A 15,489-nucleotide genomic window follows, 5' to 3' on the forward strand; every position below is an offset into this window, starting at 1 on the left:
GTCAGCAGTTGGGCACCTGGCCCAGGTGCAACAGTCTAGCAAGAATCACATCCTGTTCCCATTGTCCAGACCAGGGCCTAGGACAGTAAACCCTTGATAGCATGGAACCTGGGATCAGCCATGAAGCAGACGCAAGCTGACACTGTTCTGAGCCAAAGAAGCAGCTCACCTCTTGCTGAGTTACCAGCCTGTTTCCCTTGCCTGACACCCCACCCCCTAACTTTGATTTCACCTTGTGTTCCATGAATGGGGTCTAAGCCAAGTTTTAGAAGTGATAGGGCAACTGGAAACCTAGTCAGGCTCTTGCTACCCCAACTGGCTCTCCGTCCAAACAAATGGTACCCAAGCCCACCTAGATACATTGGACCTCTGACAAGTTCAGATTAAGGTCCATTCAGTGGCCCCGCAGAGCTAAGTCCCATTAGTGGAGGGAGTCCTGCTTGTTTGCTTTGGGCAAAGCCAGCTCTGCTTTGAAAACCACCAGTCCCATGCACTCTTAGAAGAGGGGGCATAGACTATGCTGCAGGAAAGGCTTGGCATATCTCCTGGGTAGACACCCAAGAACAGCAGGGAGGGAAAGATGAGTTTGCTGGTTGAAGGGAAAAACCAACATTCAGTTCTCAATGCTTAAGTAGCAGCATCCCTCAGGAAGTCTCTGTATTGGGGACATGTCTCAGTTTATTTCAAAACCCAAGGTAGCATCCCAATCAAGATATTTTTTCCCCCTTTAAAACAACCCTTCCCATTTCTTCCATGGCAGAGTTCTTTTCCCTTCTCAGGAGAAATACAAAGTTCTTACTTAGTCTTTGTGGAGCAAAGCTTGAAGGTACTGTGGTTCGGCTGGGGAAAAAGTTGTAAGCCAGGTGAAGGGTTATGTAGGGGCCTGCATGCCTGGGAAACTGCTCAAATGTAGGTCTTGGGAAGCCCTTGGCTCTAGCTGGTGGGCTGGGTGATGCCCAGTCAGGTATTCCAGGACCCTAAACCTGTGGTCTTTAGCTGGGCTGGCACATCAGGATAACATACAAAACTTTGACGCCATACCATATTCCTCCCTACACCCTAGTCCTCCACCCCTAGATTTGTCCCTGACTTGGGGGGAGGGGGTTCTCAATATGGAAGCAAATGAAACCTGGCTTTCCAGTCTCTGCCAGCCCAGAGCCTCTGCAGGTTTTGAAACTGGAAAGGCCTTTCACGGGCCTCTTGCCTACAGTTGACACCAATTGATTGATTGATTTCCTAATTGTCTGCTTAATCTTGTACAAGAGGGTGGGCTTATTATTGAAGCAAGTCAACTCAAAAATAGCAAAACAATGCAGCCTCCAAAGAACCAGCAGCAGCTGAGGGATAGAACAAAAAGAAAGAGGGGGAGGGAGAAGATCTTGTACTGCAAGGATTTGGCTTAATGAGATACCAGCCTGGGATAGCTACCCTGCTCCAGACAACCTAGGAACCTAAAGTCCTAATCCTTTGACAGAATGTTCGAAGAAAGGCACCTTAGTCATGGGCTTCTGTGTTTCTTGTATGTAGGTCTACCCACCTGTGCCAGAGTTCCTCAGACTTCTGCTTATCCTACAAAGTGCATCCTTCCATTGCAAATTTGGAATTTCTGAGGCCATCTCTCACCCTTTACACTCACACAAAGTTATTTCTGTAATCACCAGAACTTGACTGGTCTCGTAAGAAAACATACCTGCTGATACATTTGTGTATTCTGCTGTGTGTGTGAGAAGCCGTGGCTGGTCCCAGAGCCACATGGTATGGGGGAATCCATATTATACTGGGAATCTGATCTAGAGCATTTGCAGGAATAAGAGACTGTTGGTGCTGGAAAGAAGGAAGGTGGCCATTGTGGTCATTAATGCAAACCCAGAAGGTACTCCGTCTTGAGTACCAAGCATATTGCCATTTTCCTTCATCTCCTGCCCCAGGTTATACAGGCTTCTGTGTTGCACAGCATAAATTCCAAGTCATCATCCTTCGTCCCTAGAATTCAACTCAGTGTCCACAGGTCCACCGAATCACAGCTCCCTGCTTGAAGCTACTTGGAAGTTCCTAGACAGGCTCTACATCTGCATTAAGAGAAAATAAATCAATGTGAGCCACCCAAGGGCCAATCTTCTTCCTTCTCAAACTTTCCACAGCAGGACTTGCGCCCCAGAAAGGAGAGTCAGTTAAGCAGAGGGTGGAGTGGGAGGGGGTTATCTAGCCCAGCTACTCCCATAAGTTTAGCCAAGAGGATCTAACCAGAGTTTCAGGTTAGAGGCAGCTTAGAGACACTTCAGTTCTGTCCTCGCCCTGCAGTGTTTCTCAGGTCTTGAGGGCTTCTCTAGTGCCGCTCAAGACTCCATGTGGGAGGACTGCCCTCTATTGGTCCCTGAGCTGGGACATGACACCCAGTCGCCAGATTGACCTAATTGTTGCACATGCCCTCCTCCCAAGTCAACTTCAAGGTGATGATTGGTAGGCTTTGCTAGCTAGAGCCGAGGTGAGTTCAGGCCCCAAAGGAAGCAATCCTGTTTTACACACAAATATGCTCGTTTGTGACCCTTCCCTTTCCCTCTACCACCCTGCCCACTCACACAGCCATGCTCAGAAACCCACTACCACATGCTGCCTCTTTCATCTGCTCACACACATCCCCACATCTCCTCTCACCAGCTCCTCAACAGCTTACACACACACACACACACACACACACATGAACACACACACACACACACGAACACACACACAGCCTCATCTGTACCACTGATCATCCAGACCTAGCTTTCGGGTGATTGGTCCAGGTACCTGACCCATGTACTGTTTGATTAAACACATATTACCATCCGCTGTCACATTTAGCCAGACCCTCTCCTTTCAAGGTTTCTAAGCACTCGCCCCACAAAACCGCTTTTCAAATCCATCCTCTTCCGTCCGTCATTGCCCCAGCTCCTCCCAGATCTCTCTCTGCTCCTTTCAGATAATTAAAGTTAGGCTGTGTGTTTGTATGTATGTGTGATCTTATTTTTTAAACACACACCCCCACACATACATATGCGTGTATATATACAAACACACACAGCAATTAGCTCCAGCCTCTACCATCATGCTTGAACAGTAAAACTGAAGTTATGTACAGGTCTGCCATGGGCCCCTGTGAGGAAACCAGATTCACCTAGTCATGGGCTCCTGATCTCTCTCTGTCTCTCTCTCTCTCTCTCTCTCTCTCTCTCTCTCTCTCTCTCTCTCTCTCTCTCTCTCTCTTTCACACACACACACAGACATACACACACACTAGCATTTCAGGAAGTGATACCCACAGTATACTACAAGAGTATATAACCCACCCCCCTGCTTCCCACCTCTCTTCAGAGAATCTTAAGGGACTCTCCTCAAATGACCCAAGGACCCGGAGCACTGTGCTTACAACCCTTCCACTGCCCACCCCATCTCCAACCACACAGCAGTGGACACAGCTCCCTGCTGAGCCTGACCAGGGTGGGTCTGGCTTTTATTAGGCTGCAGAGACAGCACGGAGGCATATGGTCTCGTACACAAGAAATAATGTTCATGTTAAATCAGACCTCATGCATAATGCATGGTGCCTGATCTCACATTATTTTGGGTGTTCGTCAAAATCAGTGTTCTTTCTTGTGAGGACTCCTGAAAAGAAGGGAAAAGAGCGTTTGCTAATTACACCCACAGCCCAGACCCAGGGATCCCAGAGTGCCCTGGGAGCCTCCTCTGCTTCACGTCACCCACCAGTAGGTCCTGTACCTCTCTTCCACCCTATCTTCCCACATGGAAAGAGGGCTTGCCTCGGGTTTGTAGCAGGCATAAGGCCCCGTGTTATTTTTATTTCTTTTCTCTCGGCTCTCTGTCCCCGGAGGGTTCTGGGGAATAGCAGTGGCTCCTTTGCTCTCTCACACCCGATTCATTTGCCGTTTTATGAACTCCCGGTTGATTCATCGCCTCCCTAAGTCAATGACTCACTCTTGATGGCTTTTCAGAAATCCTTCTTGAAGGGCTCCCGATTATTCAGCTTTGAGCAGGAGCTGAGGTAGACCTGGACCTTGCCCTGCGCAGTCCCTTCTCCCTCGGCCTGGAGTCACCCTGCTTGGGCTTTTGTGGAAGCAGAGCTGAGGAGGAGGGTGGGGAGGAGGGAGAACTCCCTCTGTGCAGAAGCTGGGAAAACCTACCCAAGCATCTCATGGCCAGATCTAGCCTCTGGCAAAGCTCCCTTCAGCATCTGTGGATCACCTGCCTTCTATTGTCATCAAAGCTCCAAGAAACTTGATGTGACTGTAGAGGCAGAGCACAGTGGTGGGACCTGAATCAGCAACTCACATGTCCACGCCTCGGTTTCCCAACCTGATGCTAATGACTGTTCTGTACTGTAGAGTTGTTTTGAGAATTAAGTAGGATAATGCTCACAATACTGTCCTGGAACTCAGTCTGTAGATCAGGCTGGCCTAGAACTCAGAAATCTGCCTGCCTCTGCCTCCCAAGTGCTGGGATTAAAGGTGTGCGCCACCACTGCCCGGCAATAGAAGCCATTTTATCTGATTCCTGAGCCCCTGTTCTTTTTATGCTAAGGCCAACAGCAAAAATAGTAGTCAATGCTGAGGGTTTATTCAAAGCAAGGAAAGGAAAGCTCCAGACTGCAGGTGTGGAAATTGGGAATCAAGGGTGTTAGAGCCAGCTAACTGGCTAAAATCTACAGCCCCCTCTCCACTATCCAGAATCAAATAAATCCCATGAGGCTAAAGAAAGTTGGATAACTTGCCAAGTTAGGAAGATCAGGAAGTCCTCCTGATTGGTCCTCTCCAAGCCTCCACATCACTGAGCAAACACATTGTAGCCAAGGATGGAGCCCTGACATCTGCCCTGGCATTCACGCTGGTAGTCCTACCCACTAGCCGGAGTCTTCCAGAAAGTTCCTTAAGCTCTCCATACCTCGGCTTCCTCTTCTGTAAGTGAGGATAACAGCACATCAGCCCCACAGAACTGCAGTGAGGACTTGATGGTCCAGAGAATATATAACATGAACACTGAGAGCCTGGCACATCGTGAGTACACATTAAATGTTAGCTGTAAAAAATAATTTTATATGTACAGTGTGTATGATTGCTGAGCTGTTGCAGAAAAAAAAATGTTAAGTACTTCCCCCAATACTCCTGCCTCTCTAAAATGATTTCATTCATAAAACCACTCTAGGATAGTTAAGTCTAAAATCCCCACCCCCATTCCACAGGTGAGGACACTGAGGCCCAAGGATGGTAAAGGCCTTTAATCAGAGGGTCCCAGAAAATCAAAGATAGGTACAGCTCTTAAGCCTATTGCCTGCTCCCCCAACCGTGTCTTCTGAGGTTATAATACTAAGTCCTGTGTAGCAAGGCCTGCTTTGTACTGGGCTCTGGAGAAACAGTACCAGAGGCATTAAGCTGGGCCATGAAGAGTGGATGTGGGTTTGCTCAGGAATCCCTGGATCCAGGCCTGATCCCAGAGACAAGTGCCTTGGTCCCTGAACCCTCAGACCATATTCACTCACCCTTCCTGAATCCTGAACCTTCCCGCCTTTCCCACCCCGTCCAAGACGCTCCTCTAGCAGGCCGCAGCACGTTTTCAACCCTAGCACAAAAGATTCAGTGCAGGGTCATGGCCTCTAAACCCGATAGGGTCACAAACTATGAGATTAAAAGTCTGACTGAAGCTCCCTTCAGGTCTCTGTGACTGGTTTTATTGCAACCCTAGCCAGAGGTTAACCAGAGGTTAACCAGCCTCAGATACTTGGGGTCACCAAGTGGATCATTTGTCACCTTGGACCTCAAACTAGGAAATAACCATTCTTCCATTCACTTATCCATCCGTCCGTTCTCCAGCCATCTACTCCTCCATTCACCAAGCCACCTACCTTTGCATGCAGCCATTCATCCACCTACCCCTAAGCTACCTATTCAGCTACCCACCGTTCATCTGCCATCCGTTCATCCAATCATCCGGCTTAACAAATGTCAAGAAGACCGGTGACTTCTAACCTCCATACACTTCTAGCTAGGTCTCACTCCCTTCCTGCCCCTCAGCCATATAGGGTAGGCATTTGAGAAAGCGGTGTAGAAGGCAACAATGAAATCTGTCATGGGATCTATGAAGTTGTGTGTGTCCGAGTGCTGGCACTTTCCACACTTCAGTCTTCTCCCGAGGGCCCTGAAGAAGCTATAGTCGATACGGCCTATGGCGAAAGTCTAGATGGCCTTAGGACTCCCCTTAGCTCTCATTTCTTACCCCAGGAATGTCAAGTCCTGAGCTAAGTGGAAGGGGGCTCAAAGGTCACTGGGAGGAAGAAGCTTAGCAACATAGCCTCTTTCAAGGCTAGCATTGGATTGCCTTTTTCTATTAAAAATGGCAGGCACCTCTAAACACCAGGGCGATACAGGGTGGTGTTCTGTTCCCAGCCCTGTCAGTACCTGGATGTGGACTTGGAACAAACCTCTGCCACACCCATCACCTCAACTTCTGCCAGTGCAATATGGGGGTCTTAGCGTTTTTGAGGATGTCGCCTGCCTTCTAGCCTGGGTGGGCCTGCTTCTTTGACAATGGGGCTTCTCTGATCAGCCCACACAAGAGGAAAGATAGGAGATGACGTGCTTGGTTGGTGTTCAGGGCCCTGAGGACTCAGCTCTAGCTATTCAGCCCCCCTCCCCTGACACAAACAATCCTCAGTTACCTCCCCCTCCTGCTCCCCAGAATCTGGGCACAGCTGGAGCCTGCTATGCCCTAGCCACCCCATGAATCACCCCTCTATGGTCCCCGGGGGAGTGGTCCAGGGAGCATCCTACGCTCTGAGAGGAGTGAGGGCCAGAACTGCAGCCCTCAAGCAGGCAGTGTCCACAGAAACAATGGGGGCCTGTGGCTAACAGCCGGAATGCAGCTATTGTCCTGCCCCGGCCCCCAACCCCACGGCCTCAGGTCCCCAGGCCAGTCAGGCTGGCGTGGATCAGTGCGTCAGACTCTCATGTACCAGGGCTGGGCACACATGACCTGCTGCTTACCTTCTCAGGGCAAGCAGGAGGGTAGGCTGATGGGCCAGACCCCACCTCCACAGCCAACCTCACAAAGGATCCTCCTGCACTGAATGAGGAGCAAGATGGGACCCACGGGAGTAAAGGCAACCTCCAACCTACTCATCCCTAGGATACTCGAGACTAGCAGCTCTGAGACCCAAGCTATACATCACAGTGGGGAGGAGACCACATTAGAATAATGCAGGATTAGAGTGGGGTTGCTATAGCGACGTATTAGGGCAATACATCTAGGGAGCCCCAGCCCCTTGGTGATGTATGGCTCTGCTCAGCTGTGGGGAGCAGGGGGAGGGGACCTGTCCCGCCCCTCCAAGGGAGAGCAGACACCAAACACTCTTCGTTGGAGGAGAACATCTGTGTTAGACACTAAAAATAAGCATCTGAGGACCCTGTCAAGACTGAAAAGTATACCCTGCCAACCCCCACCATCCTGCATATTCAACTTGGTGTCAACTTCAAATCTCAGCTCTAACCTTAGCCTCAGCCTCGGCCTATGTTCTGTCCCTAACCCCAGCCGATGAAGTAGCACTAAACCTCCAGCCCAGCCCCGCCAGGCTCCAACATTGCTAAGGACTAGTCCCATACTGTCTCCCTGAATATCTGATGGGATTCCTAAGACTAGATGGGTGCAGTCAAGGGTCAAAGAAAGGAACAGAGCCAGGCCGTAGTGGCCTGTGACTTTAATTCCACTTGGAGGCAGAGGCAGGCAGATCTCTGTAAGTTTAGAGGCCAGCATAGTTTACAGAGCAAGTCCTAGGACAGCCAGGGATACACGGAGAAACCCTGGGGGGAGGGGAAGGAGAAGGAAGGAGGAAAAGGTTGGGGAAGAAGGGAAGGAGAGGGCAAGCTACTGGAAACTTCCCTAGTGAAATCCAGGGAGTGGATCTTAGGCACGTGCACCCTCCTTGCCCAGTGGCCTCTTTGTCCTCACACCTGGCATCCCATTCCATCTAATTCAAGTCTGTCTAGCTTCCCTGTGTATGACTTCAGGGCCACAGAGAGGCTGTACAGGTGGACCTACTGGATGAAGAAGAAGAGAAGAAGAAGAAGAAGAAGAAGAAGAAGAAGAAGAAGAAGAAGAAGAAGAAGAAGAAGAAGAAGAAGAAGAAGAAGAGGAATAGAAGAAGGAGAAGGAGAAGGAGGAGAAGGAGAAGGAGGAGAAGAAGGAGGAGAAGGAGGAGAAGGAGAAGGAGAAGAAGAAGAGGAAGAGGAAGAAGAGGAGGAGGAGGAGGAGAAGAGGAGGAAGGAGGGAAGGGGAGGGGAAGGAGAACAAGAATAATACTGGCAACAAAGAAAGACTCAAAACCAACCAAACAACAGCCAAAACCTTTCACTTTCAGATGATGCTTCTACAGGTATGTGACAAAGTCAGATGGCAGGCTGCCTTCTAAGCCCATGATCACGTCATTTGTACTGGCTTACCCACCTCTGAAGCTCTGAACCTCAAAACCTTAGGGACATCAGGGGAAGATTCTCTAGAGACAACACTCACTGCTACACTTATCTTAGAATTGTAGTGAGAGGAGAAAGAAAGCAAAACTTATTTCAGACTAGACTGGCTCTCTTGACTTTCCATGTATGGATTGTGTATGGGCATGTATGTTGAAGTGCATGTGTGTGTATGTGCATGTCCTGCTTCCTTATTAAATGCCTTTTTAGTTTATTCACTGAGTACAATAATTACACAACTCCCCTAAACTCTCTGGCTTTTTGTTGTTGTTTTTGTTTGGTTCGTCTCGAGACAGGTTCTCGATATGTGACCCAGACTGGCCTTAAACTTGAGATGCTCCTGTTTCAGCCTCAGAGATGGTGGGATAAAAGTACAAGCCACCATGCCAACTTTATCCCTTTTTATGTTTGAAAATAACACTGAGGTCCTGTCTCAGCCTGGGCTCCTGGATGAAACAAGATGTGTCCACGACACCCAGCCTCCATCACTGCTATCTCCTGGAGAAATAAAGACGAGCCAGACCAAAGCATGGGACCAAGTACAGGCCCTTTGCATAGCCTAGTCCCTGGTGCTAGCTCCCAAAGAAACCAGGTCTTCATTCCTGATTGGGAAGAACTCCCAGACGTACGTAATATATTCTCTCTCCTTCTCTCTCTCTCCCTCCCCCTCTCCCCCTTCCCCTCTCTCTTTCTTTCTCTCTCTCTCTCTCTCCCTCCCTCCCCCCCCCCCTTTCTATCATTCAGCCCTAGTGTGCTTCCTCCTCACAGTCAACCAGACACACACGAATACATTCACAACGCATCCACTCTCACACGTGGTAGAACAGAAGGCTGAAAGGAAGGTAGTGGGAGGGCAGTGTGTGCCCAGAGGGCAGTTCCTGGGGTCGGGTGGCAGGGCGCCCAGGGTACTGAGTGGGCAGGAGACCTCATGGCTTCCTCTCTTCTCTAGCCAGCGACCAAAGGTCAGCTCAGGCGGCTCAGCCACGTGCAGCCCACCCACAACCCTGGTCAGGTCATGTGAGACCAGGACTGAGGCTTTGTCAACACTCCATTGTCTCCCAGAGTCCAGCCTGTGTGGTAGGGGGAAAACCCTCTCCAACCCAGGCTAGCTGGTGAATCTCCAGAGCCTTGATAAGCTCCCAAAGAAATGCCTCCACTCAGGAGTCCTTCAAGCATGATGCTGCTGCTGCCGATGCTGCTGCTGCTGCTGCTGCTGATGATGATGACGATGACAATGACAATGTCATCGTTGATGCCCAGCAGGACCCCATTCCTCTTTGGGACTTCACACTATCCTCAAGAAATGATGATGAGGGGCCTCCTTTGGCATTGAGAGAGGGAACAAAGGAAAGAAGGGCCTTCTCTCCACTGTTCTCCTAGGGGCAGATACGCCACCATGTGACCCCAGCCCCCCACCTCACCCATTCCGCAGATGCTCTGTGGGGAAAGAGAGAGCAGAGAAGGCTGAAATATGGCCCTGAAGGTCATCTTGCACGTCAGCACTGGGAGGGGCCCCGGAGCCCCTTGGATCCTGGCTCCCGGCCTGGACCACAACACAGGCTTCATTGACTCCTGTGTACCGTCTTTTCCAAGATGCCCACAAAGTCATGGGCTCATAGTTCCTAGCCACGGGCTCCTGAGCCACAGGCTCCACCCAAGAAGAAGGCTGGGGTTGGCTAGGACATAAACTGCACCTGCACGAGTCTCTTAAATCCAAGCTGAAGGTCATGGCCAACCTCTAGGTCTTATCCTACCCAGTCTGAAATAGAGTCAAACGGAGACCCAGTTAGGGCACATTCTCTGTCATTGTCATCTGCAATACAAAGTCCTATGTCTACTTTAAGGCTAGCCCCTGACTTGGCCCCTACCACTGAGATGTAAAGCAAAGCCACCCTGGTCCACTCTGTGTCTTACCAGGGGTGTCAGGTGAGGGAAGAGGGTTGTGCCTGGGAGAGGGGGGTTGGAGGGAGCGGGAGGGGGGCTGAGGAGCTCCAGGAAGGGGAGGGCTGGCCCTGCAGGATGACAGAGAGATGATTAAACCCACAGAGAAGATTGATAAGGGTGCTAAACAGCTGCAAGTCTGCAAGGTGGGCTGGGGACAAATCTCATCTTGTCCTGGCAGTGCTCACAGTATTGGGGGGCTGGGCCAGCCTGGCTGAGCTCATGACCCGTACAAAGCTCCAGAACAGGAGTGTGGGGGCTAGAAGGCCACTTCCTGCTTCTCCCTCCTGGCCTCTGATGAGAGCTTCTGGAGCTCACCGAGGGACCCCCGCCCCCTTAACACCTGGGCAGTGCGTCCCTTCTCAGCAGTGCCCCCTTCACCCACAGCGTCTCTGCCTCAGCTCTCACTCTCGTTATTATTAGATGTGATTTACAGCGGAAGCGCTGAGTCAGACAAACCGAGATTCCCCTAGACAGAGGCAGTGGGAGAGGAGACAAGAGTCCAGGGGAGGTGGGCAGGGTCCTCAGGAGGGAGCCCGGAGCTGGGTATCCCGGACTCCAACTTCTAGATTGAGCAGGGAGTTCATGTTGCTGTTTCTCCTACCTGCTCCAGGCCCAGGATCCTCACTTGGGGACTCTTGGACATTCAGACCCCTTTTCTGACATCTCGCCTCACCTTTAAGCTTCTCTTGGTTGGCCTTATCCCCTTTTACAAGTTTAAGAGGAGAGCCCAGAAGTCCTGAAGTCTGGAAACGAGTCTGGACCTTGTGTCCTCAGAACGGCTCTGAAGGTGGTCCGGGGCTCCCAGAGATGAAGAGAAGCAGGCAAAGGGGCCCGGCCACTCCATCCCCACTCTGCAAACAGAGACCCTAGCACTGAGTTCCCGGCAAGTGGGGGTGTCCAAAGGCGCAACACCGCCTGCAGGGAGAGCACACATTTCTGCTTTCAGCTTGTGCAGAGAGAGTGGTGAGCAGGTCGGTCTCTGTTCCCTGGGTCTCTGACTCCCTGGCAGGGAGGAACTGGGCATTGTTGCCAAAAATAAACGTTCCTTCTCCCGCTCCCTGGCTCCCGGCTCCCGCTCATTAGGATGCGTGGCGTTTGGCTGCGGTCCCACACCTTGCAGCTCATTATAAATATGCAGTCGCTGCTGGCGCTACCCCAATCATCTCTGCAATCAGAGCTTTTAATTAGGTTAATTAAATTGTATCAAATCTCGCAGGGACGCAGTTCACTGATGCTGATGAGGCAGCCAAAACAGACCCCAGCTCCTTGGCTAATGAAGGCCGCTGCCTGCCTGAGCAGCGAGGGGGCAGGAACGCATAATAAAGGGGTGCGTCCTCTGGGAGGAGCTGCTGCCCAGGCCCATGCTCTGGGGACCTGGGAAAGGGTCTTCATCTAGCAAGTTGAGCTCCAGCTGCAGCAGTCTCCCAACCCCAGAGACTGTCAGCCTCGCTGGAGAATCAACCATGGGGAGCATCAGGAACCCAGACAGGTGGGCAGCGTTAGGCCTAAGCACCTGCCACCCCAAACTACAGAGTAAACAGTGTGTCTGTCTTGAGATCCACTGGCTCTATCTGGGAGCTCCTTACTCTTCCACAGACTAGTTTAATAAGGAAAGGGTGTGCATGCGCACACGTGCCCGTACACACGCCTGGGGAGAAGGGAACGGGGGATGTGGGGGGAGAGTTGTCCTGTCACTGCCTCCTTGGTTGTCTTATTAGCCTGTGAGGAGGCCAGGCTGAGGCTAGGAAGCCCATCCCACTGCTGGCCTAGTCTCCATCTGCCATGGAGTCCATCTGCCCCTGGCAGGGGGTAGTTTATAATGCTACCAGCCAAAGACAGGAGGGGGTAGCACCCCCTCCCCAGCTTCTATGTGCCAGATGGACCCTGTATTTTCCCACCTACCTCTCTACCTAAAGAGCCCCCTCTCAGGAAGAGACATTAGTCCCAGCCCTACAGAATCAAATTAACTAAGGAAGAGAGCCGCTTCCTTCCCACTCTGGTCCCTCCTCACCCCGAGCTGACTGCCTGGCACCCTGCACTCTACCACTGGCCACCGGAACCCGTACAAACCCAGAGCTGGAGGAACATAAGAAGGTCTTCCCCTAACCTGAAGCAGAATGGCAGGTGCTGCCACCTCTAGAGGGGTTGTCCCTGCCACTGCACAGCCCTTTCCTCTTAACTCTGCAGTCTCTGAGCAAGAGAAGACCAAAGATGGGGTGCTTTTTCAGTGCTTTCAAGGTGAAGCTTGTCTGTTCTGTAGGAGCTGCTTTGTGTGTGTGTGTGTGTGTGTGTGTGTGTGTGTGTGTGTGTACTTATAGAAAGGTTGTGGGGTTTTTGTTTTTTCCACTCAGTAATGTAAAAACTTGAAACTTGAGCCCCCCTCTCCAGCCCCCAACATTTCTCACCTCAGAAAGAAGCTTTTGGGATAAGGAAGAAAAAAAAAGCTGTAAATTAGTCAGACTGGCACAGGGCAAGGGAGGGGAGTGCCCACCTGCCTCCAGGCACCAGGGTTTCATTAACACTGATGATCTGAGCTTGGCCATCAGGTGACAGACAATGAAAACCTGAGAAGGCTTCCTTCCCACCTTAGACCCCCAAATGCAGTACCCTCCCCCCAACCTAGATCCTCAGTTCTATTCTAGACTAGCCTCTACCTGCCAGAGACAGAGGGCGGGACCTCCAAGCACCAGCGTGGTATTCCTTCCCGTGTCAGGATACAGCCATCACCTTTTCTAGGACCAGCAAGTTAGGCAGAGCAGATGGACAGGGAGATGTAACTGAGACAAGACTTCACAGAATGCCATGCCAGAGGGCCTGGGAAGAGAAGCCAAGGGGGTTCCTTACTTGGGGTCAAACAGCGGAGCGATGTTTCCTCTGACCTGGCCTTCTAGGGGAGACAGGTAGAAGTATGCATAACCAGAACAGCCTCTTCTGGACTCAAGAGTCACAGACGTGGGCTTTGGAAGGCAAGGCTAAGGCCCAGGCCCAGGCCTTGAATATTCTAGGCCAGAGCTCTACCACAGAGTGATACGCTAGGCCGTGGACCTAAGCACCGCTTCTTTGCCTTTCCTTGTTGCAACTGCACGGTTGCTCAGGCATCCATTCACTAGGAACCCAGAAGCCAGTGGGGACTGTGCCAGCAAAGAGGCCCCATGACCTGGCTGGCTAGAGAGTGCACCGTCTGACCCCAGAAGGCTGCTGCAGAGCCCAAGAAAACTTGCCAGCTCTGCTTCAGACAGCCCACCCCCAATCCTCCGCTCATTGGCAGTTTGGGGCCAGGACTCCCACCCCAGGCTCAGTACGCCCGCCCTTCCCAATGCCCTGTGCATGAGGCTTTGGGAACTGGCAAGCCAAGATGGCTTTGGGAGGAAGAGAGCCCAGAACCACACACCTACTTGCATCATGGTTTCAAGCCCCGGCAGGCCTTGGCCTCACCGGCCTCCGCTGGCAAGCAGAACAGTCTGCACACCGCTTTCTTTCCCTGACGAAGGATGAGCGGCTTTGATTGTTCAGCGACCCACAGCCAGCAGCACCGGGAGACAGCTAGCCACAAGTCAACCCTCAGAACTTCACAAAAGGAACCCCCAATACCACATCCCGGTGGATCGACCTCTGGGAAACCTGAGGCTTTGGGAAAGACCGACCCTAATGGTCCCTACAGGATCCTCATTAAAAGTGAGAAAGCCACGATACATTCAAACTAAAAGGAAAGATCTTTTTCATGGAGCACTCTTCCGTGGCATTAAATTCAATAAACAAATCCATACTCAGCATCTCTGGGGAGTGAGGGGGCAAGGAGGTTCTGGCAGATGCTCCTTCGGCGTAGACTTGCCGATAACCAGCCAAGCAGAGAGGCAGCAGCGCCACCTGCTGGGCCCTTTCCCACCCACCAGTTCTCTTATCAAAAACTTAAAACTAGGCCTTGACTCAAAGGCCTATGAGCTGACTGGCCTGGCCTCAGGGACTCTCCCTTGGGTGAATCCACGGGTCCCACGGGCTTCAGGTGGCTGTTGCTTTGAAGACTCAGCTTATAAGAAATCATGAACCAAACAGGAATTCCGAGTCACAGAAACATTCTCCACTTCCACCAGCTGCCCCCAGCCCCGTGGCACAGCCAGCATGGTATGCCATTGCCAACGGGCCGAACCAAACAGGCCTGAGACCACAAAGAAAACAAACTGTCTCCTGTTCGCAGCCAGTCTGTCGACCTGCCTAAAGGCTGCGGTCTATTCTAAGAATGCATGGGGCTGGAGCCGGGGATGGGTTACCAACAAGGGACCACCAATCTCTCTCCCCTTAAGAATTCTTGGGCCTTCTTCACATGGTGGCTTTTAACTGTAATTCCAACACTAGGGAGGAGACAGAATAATAAAAGTTTGAGTGCAGTCCAGGCTAGCACGAAGCCATGTCAAAAAATAAAAGCAAGGAACTGGAGAGGTGGCTGAACAGTTAAGAGCACTTGCTACTCTTGCAAGAGAATCCTTGGGCCCCAGAGACAAGTCAACAGTGGCTCAGCAAGCAGCACACATACCTAGCCTTGTTCCTCTGGTTCTGACTCCCTCCAGCCTAGGAGCTAGGGTACTTCAAACACAATGGATTTTGTGGTCCCTTTGGAGCCAGCACAAGGCTCTTTGAGTATCTCCTCCATTGGTGTGTGTATGCCCAGAGGGAGGGTGCATGGATGTGTCCATACCTGTTTCTGGAGCCCAAGTTGTTGCTGCCTTATGCATCTGTGACTATGAGAACCCATGCAGCACTGTGTACTTTGGTGTGGGCGTATACTCCCAATTCCCCCCAGCCTTCCTACCCAGGAATGACAAAAACCAGAGCAGGGATCCTTGGCTGCTTGCTCCAGAACAGACAGACCACTGCCTGGTCTGTTAACTCTGTCAAATTCCTTTCAGGTACCGACTGAAAACCCCACCCTCACCTTGCTCCAGCCAGTGTTAACCTACATCTCTCTTGTGGGAGACTCAGACCACTGAGCTCAGCACCTCTTCACAGACTGGAGTTCAGCCTGGGGAAGCATCCT

General features: G+C 51.4%; 1 long non-coding RNA gene across 1 annotated transcript; it reads right to left on the bottom strand.

Moving 5' to 3' along the window:
* Window positions 1-3,461: 3,461 nt before the first annotated feature.
* On the bottom strand, window positions 3,462-4,276 carry LOC116095555. Its single transcript, XR_004120631.1, has 2 exons — window positions 3,976-4,276; window positions 3,462-3,645 (listed from the first exon to the last, which is right to left on the bottom strand). It is a non-coding gene; the product is annotated as an uncharacterized LOC116095555 (long non-coding RNA).
* Window positions 4,277-15,489: the final 11,213 nt, after the last annotated feature.

Source organism: Mastomys coucha, unplaced genomic scaffold, assembly GCF_008632895.1.
Source record: "Mastomys coucha isolate ucsf_1 unplaced genomic scaffold, UCSF_Mcou_1 pScaffold18, whole genome shotgun sequence".
Lineage (NCBI taxonomy): Eukaryota > Metazoa > Chordata > Mammalia > Rodentia > Muridae > Mastomys > Mastomys coucha.